This window comes from Arachis duranensis, unplaced genomic scaffold (genome assembly GCF_000817695.3).
Source record: "Arachis duranensis cultivar V14167 unplaced genomic scaffold, aradu.V14167.gnm2.J7QH unplaced_Scaffold_232525, whole genome shotgun sequence".
NCBI classification, from domain to species: Eukaryota; Viridiplantae; Streptophyta; class Magnoliopsida; order Fabales; family Fabaceae; genus Arachis; species Arachis duranensis.
The window spans coordinates 1,742,737-1,751,471 of NW_026264851.1; positions in this window are offsets into that span (position 1 = coordinate 1,742,737).

The window sequence follows — 8,735 nt, forward strand, 5'->3', positions numbered from 1 at the left end:
TTCCCCGACCCCGCCCCGCTCAACAAAAACCCGCATCGAACCCGCCCCGCTTCTACCCGCGGGTAGTAAAATGTTAAACCCTAACCCGTCCCCGCAGGTACCCACCCCGCCCCTACCCGCCCCGTTGCCACCCCTACCGTCTTACCCTTTCCTCAAAACCCTAACCTTTACCAGCTTCAGAGAAAAAGAAGGAAACAAAGAAAAAAGAAAAGAAGAAAGGGAGATTTGAGAAAGAAAAGAAAAGGGGGGGAGGGGAAACGGAAAGGGGGAAAGAGAGGGAAGAGACAGCTGCGAATGGAGGAATAAGAAAAGAGAGAGGGAGGAGTCGTGCCCTGTTGTTGCCGCCGCAAAGTCACTGCGCCGTCGCCACCGTTCCATGGAGCCGAGCCCGCGTCGCCGTCGCAAATGAAGAGGATGCTGCCAGCTCTGTCGCGCCTGGTTGCTGCCGAGTTCACCGTCGGAGATCGCCATTCCCTCACCGCTGCTGCATCGCCGTTGATGAAGCTTCTGCCGCCACCGTGAACCGCGAACAGAGGAGAGGGTAAGAGATGAGTTCGCGAGCGAGAAGAGGAAGCGGCGCTACTTTTCCATCGCCGCTGCTGCCAAGGTCTGTAGAGGAGAGTGTTGCTGTGGGTGGCGTCCACTGTCCGACCTACCACCAGAAGGATCCACCGCCGCCGAACCCTAGCTATCACTGCCGTTGGAGTCACCGTGGTTGCCGCTGGAGAAGTGTTCTGAACGCCGTTGCTACTGAACCACCTTAGTCACTACTTCGGTCCCATTCAACCACTACAGCCTCCTCTGTTCTTGTCTTCGAATAAGCACTGCCCTTTTCCAGTTTCAATCCCAATTCTGCTATTTCTGAATATGTAACTCCTTTATCCTTGCTCTGCTGCCATTTTAATTTCCTGATATAATCTTCTTTTAATTATGACAACGTATGTCTCTGTTTTAGTTCTGCCATGGTATGTTTGATTGAGATTATTACTTTGATTGATAGATTGATCGATTGAGAAAGTTGGATATTCTGATTAGTTGATTGATGTTGTTAAAGTGGTTTTCCTTGAATTATTGGAAGAGATTTATTATTGGTATTTTGTTTAATTTTGAAAATAGTTTGATTTTAGAAAAGATTTAATATTGAAATTTGATTTGATATTGAACCCAATTTGATATCGGAATCTGATTTTAAAACAAATTTGGAAAGGACTTGATATTTGAAAACGATTTGTTTATTGAGAATGATTTGCTATTATAGAAATGATTTGAAAAGGATTTGAGGAATGGTTTGGTTTGAAACTGTTTGAGAAGACCACGAATTCTTAATTATTGATTGATGCTGTTGACTGAAGTTAGTTTAAATTGCGATTTATAGGATTGATTGATTGAATTCTGGATTTTGTAATTTCATTGGGTTGAGTGTTGTTGTTGTGATAATGGTTGTTGGAAGTGATTTGAATGATTAACATGCATTTGGTTTGGTTTGGTTAGGACCCAAAAGGGTGGCAGAATCCGAGTTTTAGAGGAGATGCTGCCGAAATTTTATAAAATTGGAAGTTTCATTTGAAGTAATTATTTAAAAAGATTTGGATTCAAAGGTTATATGGTTTGATTTTGAGTTATTAAGAAAATGAGTATGTTTTAAGTTTGATTCATTTAGAAAAGAATGAATTATGTTTTGAATTGGAACTATTGATGAACGGAATGGGAGGCGTGATAATGAAGGATAATGATTGAGTATGATTTATGTATGATGATGAATAAAATGCGATTGAGAATGATGTGGATATTGATGAATTATAACTAAATTATTTATATGGCTTATGAATTTGAATTATCTGAGATACGAATTTCTCTGGGTAAAGTACCGTGGCTTGCCACCACGTGTTACAGGTTGAGACTCGATACTCTGTTGACCCTATGACGTAAGGGTGACCGAACACTTATAAATTCCCGGAAATGGTATCCCCATTGAGTGATTTGATATATATATATATATATATGTATATATATATACTCATAGAGAAAAATCTATGCATAGACTCATAGAGATGCGCATCGGGAGACAGTCCAATGATTTAGAAAACTGGACTTGTCGGATTGGCTGTATAACCGACAGATGAGCTCATTAGCCATAGGACAGGCATGCATCATATGCATTTGTATGCTTTTCTTGGGTTTGAATTTGTTTTGGTTTGCCTAATTGTTAAACTGTTCTTAACTGCTACTTGAACTATTTGCTGTAACTGCTATCTAAACATGTACTTTCCTTGTCTATTTTGCCTGTGTTTGTCCTGGTATGCTACTTTTGAGAATGAACTTTGGTGCTGAATTGATGATTGTGTTGATTGATTGTGTGGTTGATTTCTGATTAAGATTTTCTTATAAGAAAAGAAAGATTTTGGATTTCTAAAATATTAAACAATGTTTCTTTGAAAAGGTTTTGAATGATTAGCTATTGGGTTTTAAAAGATTCATAAGGCTATGATAATCACAAAGTTTGAAAACAGTTTTCTTATTAAATATCTTCTTATTACAATTCTTAAATTCCATGGTGAGACCGTGTGGTTAGGTTCTCACCCCCTACAGCTTTACCTTTTCAGGAATCGGGTGAAAAAGCATTATGTAGAGTCATACTGCGTTTTGGTTTATATGATACTGTATTAATTAGATAAATTTTTCTTCCAACGTCTTTGTTATTACAATTTTACAAGAGGGATAGGATTTGTATGTTTTATATGTATATTACATTATAAGCTATTATGTAAGAAGTCTTGTATATGAATTTATGCCTGTTTGGTTTTTTAAGGTAAAGTATTTATTTTCGGTTTTCAAAAAAATCAGCGATGCGGTGCGGAGTCATAAGCTCCTATTTTAATATTAAGTATATAAAGTAGTCGTAATACTTTTTACTATTGGAGTGTCGCAGTCAGAAGCGTGACATTCTGGTAGTGAGAGTGTTACAGAGGTTAGTGTTTTCTGTTATTTATGTATGAGAAAGTGTTGGCTTTGTTCTTGTTTGCTACTTGTTGGAGTGTTTCAGAATGGGAAAAAAGAAGAATAAGGGAAAGGAGGAGGTTTTGGAAGAGGAAATGGAGGTGGCGATATATGAGACGGACCCTGTGTCTTGGGTTGGTGAAAGTGTTAAATCGTGGGTGTCGTTATTTGATGATGATTAAAGTATAGATTAGTTGAGGTCGGCGAGTTCGGTTAGGGCAGGGAAGAAACTGAAAGTCGAGGTTTTACCTTGTAATGTGTCAAATAGAGTATGTCATAAAGGAGAGTGGTTTGAGTATTTTTATATGTACACATATGTTAGTTTATTATAGCTATTGTGAAATATGAATAATATAAGTATAATTTGGCTTTTGTTTAATGTGTAGGTTTGGGAGCTCAGTTTATGTGTATTGGTCGTACCTCGGTACTAAAGCATACCAAAAAGGCTACTGAAAAGGGAAAATATGGAGCGACTGAAGCTAGAGAATACATAAAAAGAAAATAAGTTAAATAAAGCCGTAGAAGAAATTACTATGAAGAATGAAAAGATAAAGGATTTGAAGGGGAAGGTTGCTGGATTAGAGGAAAAAGAGAAAAAAAATTGAGAAAGATAGAACTAGTTTAGATAATTAGGTGACTGAGCTGAAGTTGATTTTGCTGCTTTGGATCTCTGTAAGATAGTGATGAATGGTGAGCTGGTCGATGATGACTTAGCGCAAGAAGGTGTTGATGAAAAGATAGATGTACCGTGATGGTGATTTGTTTAAGAAATTGGTACAAGTTTTGTTTGTGGTGTTTAAAAATAATGGTTTGTATTTTCTATGATACTTACGTTAATTGTTTTGGATATGACGGTATGTAGTCTAGTGAAATTAGGTAAGGTATTGATCTTTTGTTAAGCAAACCTGAGAAGCCTTAGATGTGAAGTTGTGTGGATAAATTGTAGGTACTCGTTGTATTTGGATCAAGTAATTAATAAGGGTTATACCAGAAATCACAGGGTGTAACATAATATGTGAGAGTCTGAAAATAAAATTGAATTTAAAATAAAATACAAAAAGTTGTTGGGAAGCTTCCAGTCTTGTACAGCTAATGAGTTTGTTACAATTTGTTAGAGAATTAGCTGAGAATTAGTGATTTATCTCCTTCCTTTGTACAGATATATAAAGTGTATATCTACGGTGTAAATTATGATGCTTCATTCATTCAATATACAGAGAATGTTCATCATCCAAATTTCTCTCTGACTTCTTCAAATCTTTTTCACTATCCTATTCAATTTCAATCTGCTGAAGCTTTATCATCAACTTTAGCTTTCACTTCTCTTCTCTTATTTTGATAGCTTGCTGCATAGCACTGCTTATCGCATCACACTGGTACCATTTTACATGGTATCAGAGCCTACGATCTTTCAATGGCGACCGATGATACGAATACCAGTACCAACTCTGCTCATTCTACTGCGGATTTCGAACGATTCACTGCCTTCATGGCCCAATTCTCCCAATTCCAAGCTCAATTTCCCAGATCTGGTTCCTCCCCAGTTTCAGACCCAATTAGCCCCTATTTTCTTCATCCTGCATAAAGTCCTGGTACTTCATTGATACCTTTTCAACTTACACCTCAAAATTATTATTAGTGGTCACATGATATGTGGCGTGCTCTCAAATGTAAGAATAAGGTAAAATTCTTAGATGGATCAATTGTGAAACTTGCTGAGCATGAAGCTACCTTCGAAGCTTGGGATCGGTGCAATAGCTTTCTTCTTTCTTGGATTAATCTCTCTCTCTCTCTCAGTCCAGAAATTGCTAAGAGCGTGATGTGGATCACTTTTGCTTCAGATTTGTGGAACAATCTGAAAATTTGCTACTCGCATGGAGATGTGTTCAGAGTTGGTGAGTTGAAAGAGGAGTTCTATGCTATTCGCCAAGGTGATTCCACTATCACTACTTATTTCACTAAATTGAAATCTATTTGGGAGGAATTAGAGAATCTTCGTGCAATTCCTAGTTGTTTGGCTTGTGTTAATAGTTGCAATTGTGGATTGAAAACTATTAGAGATTATGCGTCTGAGGAGTATGTTGTTAAATTCTTGAGAGGCTTAAACGAGCAATATTCCACTGTCAAGTCTCAGATCATGCTTTTAAAGCCTTTTCCTGATGTCAATACTGTCCTGGCCATGCTAACACAGCAAGAACGCCAGTTCCATTCGGATTTCATGGATACTAAAATAGTTTCAAACTCCATGGAAGTGCAGCACTCTTCGGGCAACAACCCTGCCTCAAGAGGCAGAGGACGAGGCAGAAATTCAGGACAAGGTACACAAGCTTCTAAAAGCTATGGTAGAGGGTATACTTCTAAGTTGTGCACTTATTGCAACCGAATTGGTCATTTGGTTGATAATTGTTACAAGAAGAATGATTTTCCTACACACTTGAAGCAGAAATCTACAAATCATATCAGCACTGAAGGGGCAATTGAGGATTCTAGTTTTGAGCTAATTGATTCTGTTCAAGATAATAAGAGTAATGAGACAGTGCTTGTCTTGACTCCTGATCAGAAGGAAATGTTAATAGCTCTGCTCCAGTAACCACTCATGATAGCTCCAACTAGTGTGAACCACGTTACTTCTTCAGCCACCCTCACTCAACCAAAAGGTAGACATATTTTGAGTGCATGTTTTCATAAAACCTCTTGGATAATTGACAGTGGTGCCACTGATCATGCTTGCTATATCCAAGAATTTTTCAAAATCTTCTTTCATATAAAACCAGTTTTAATTAATCTACCTGATGGTTCCAAAACTACAGCAAATATTGTGGTACAGTACAATTATCAGACACTTTGATCCTCACCAATCTTTTGTTCATCCCTCACTTTAAATATAATTTAATTTCTGTTTCAAAGCTCACTAAAACATTGCATTGTGAAGTCAGATTCACTGATTATTCTTCTGAGATACAGGAACTTCCCTCCTTGAAGATGATTGGGCAAGCTCAAGTGGTTGGAGATCTCTATGTGATGAATGCAGATCCATTAAAATTACCTTCACTCGCTACAAAACCTGTGACATTTACTATACAGCAAGATATAGGAGCTCTTTGGCATGCTAGATTAGGCCATTTACCATATAGCAGAATGATAACCATGAAAAATAATTTTCCTTTCATTAAATGCATTTCTCAATTACATGTTTGTGACTCATGTCATTATGCCAAACAAAAAAGATTGCCCTTCCCTATAAGCAATACACTTACATATTGATATTTGGGGGCCAATTTCTGTTCCATCCATTTCAGATCATAAGTATTTTTTAACTATTGTTGAAGACAAAACCAGATTCACATGGCTTTATTGCATAAAGTTAAAATCAGAAGCGAGAAAATTAGTTCAGGATTTTGTTCAACTTGTACAAACACAATTTAACAAAATTGTCAAGCAAATTAGAATTGATAATGGTTTGGAATTCAAAATGGAATCATTTTACAGTTCAAAAGGCATTGAGCATCAAACCTCTTGTGTTGAAACTCCACAACAAAATGGTGTTGTGGAGTGCAAACATCAACACATCCTCGCTGTTGCTAGAGCGCTTTTGTTTCATTCATTTGTCCCAAAATGTTTTTGGCACTATGCTGTACAACATTCAATTCATTTGATAAATCGATTGCCTAATGCCTTCTTGAAAAATATGACTCTTTATGAAGCTCTATTTCATTCTAAACCAGATTTAAGTAAACTTAAGGTGTTTGGTTGCCTTGTATTTGCTTCCACTCTCACTGTTGGAAGACAAAAGTTAGATCCAAGGTCCAGAAAATGCATTTTTTTAGGCTATAAAACTGGCACTAGAGGTTCAATTTTGCTCGACATAGAAACTAAAGAAATCTTTATGTCTCAAAACACTGAATTTTTTGAACATTTTCCTTTCAAAACTGTTACAAGTAATTCAAACTCCACTGCACAACAATCATTCACACCTGCAAATTTGGATCCCTTCTGGGATTTGTATCCTATTTCTGCATTTCATCCTAACATTCATGACACTCCATCTCTAGCAACTAATCACGCAGCCCCTGACATTATTCCTCATACTGCATCATCTACTGCATCTTTGCATGACACTTATACCTCCGCTACAACTCCTAATCAAGTTACTCAATCTGCCACCGTTAATTCACCATCTTCTATTCCTATTTTAAGACGGTCTGAAAGGGAACGCAGGCAACCATCTTATCTTCAGGACTATCACTGCTTCAACCTTCGTTCACATAGAGATCCCATCCAAACTGTCCAATTATCCTCAAATTGTAAGTATCCCTTGTCTCACCATTTGTCATATGCATCTTTCTCTCCAAAGCCCCTGGCCTTCACTCTTGCTATCATTAACAACCTTGACCCTAAACACTACTCTGAGGCTGTCATGCATGATTGTTGGAGAAAGGCTATTGATGCAGAACTTGCTGCTCTTGAGTAAAACAAAACCCGGACCATTACCTCCTTACCACCTGGCAAGAATGCAGTTGGTTGTAAGTGGATCTTTTGCACTAAGTTCAACCCGTATGGAATTGTTGAACGGCACAAGGCTCGGCTAGTTGCTCAAGGTTTTACCCAAATTACAGGAGTTGATTATATTGACACTTCAGCCCAGTGGTCAAAATGAGCACTGTTCGAGTCCTTCTGGCCATTGCTGCAGCAAAGGACTGGCATATTCATCAACTTGATGTTAACACCGCCTTTCTTCATGGTGACCTTCATGAAGGTGTATACATGAAGCTTCCGAAAGGGTTGAAATGTTCTGATCCCAAGCTGGTTTGCAAGCTAGACAGGTCTCTTTACGGCTTGAAGCAAGCGAGTCGTCAATGGAATCTCAAGCTCTCTGCTACGTTAACTGAATTGGGGTTCAATCAGTCTGAAAGTGATCACTCTTTGTTCACTAAATCTACTACACATGGATTCATAGCAATTTTGGTGTATGTAGATAATCTTGTTCTAACTGGTGATAATTTGAATGAAATTCAACATGTCAAACACTTTCTGGATAACAAGTTCCAAATTAAATATCTTAGCATTCTTAAGTTTTTTATTGGAATAGAGGTAGCTCGGAGAAAAGCTGAAATTTCTCTTTACCAAAGAAAATATGCTTTGGATTTGATCAATGACTGTGGCTTGCTTGGAGCCAAGCCAGCGACAACACCTATGAAGTATTCGACCTCTTTGTCTAGAGAATCAGGAATTGTGCTTCCTGATACTTCACTATATCGAAGATTGATTGGAAGGCTTCTTTATCTTACCAATACCAGGCCAGATTTGAGCTACTCTGTGGGTTGCCTCTCTCAATTCATGGACTCACCCGCTGATGTTCATTTGCAAGCTGCTTACAGGGTTCTTCGATACTTGAAACAATCTCCAGCTTCTGGTCTCTTCTTCTCTGCCACAAACTCTTTTAAGCTCTCTGGTTATACTGATTCAAATTGGGGTGCTTGCAAGGACACTAGGAAGTCCATCACTGGTCATTGCTTCTTTCTTGATCACACACTCATCTCTTGGAAGAGTAAGAAATAAACAACTGTGTCCAAATCTTCCTCTGAAGCAGAGTATCGAGCGCTGGCTAATGGGACGTGTGAACTCATTTGGTTGCTGAAATTATTAAAGGAGTTTGACATCCATCCTCCTCTCCCGGTTGATATTTTTTGTGATAACAAATCTGCTATCTACATTGCTTCTAATCCAGTCTTTCATGA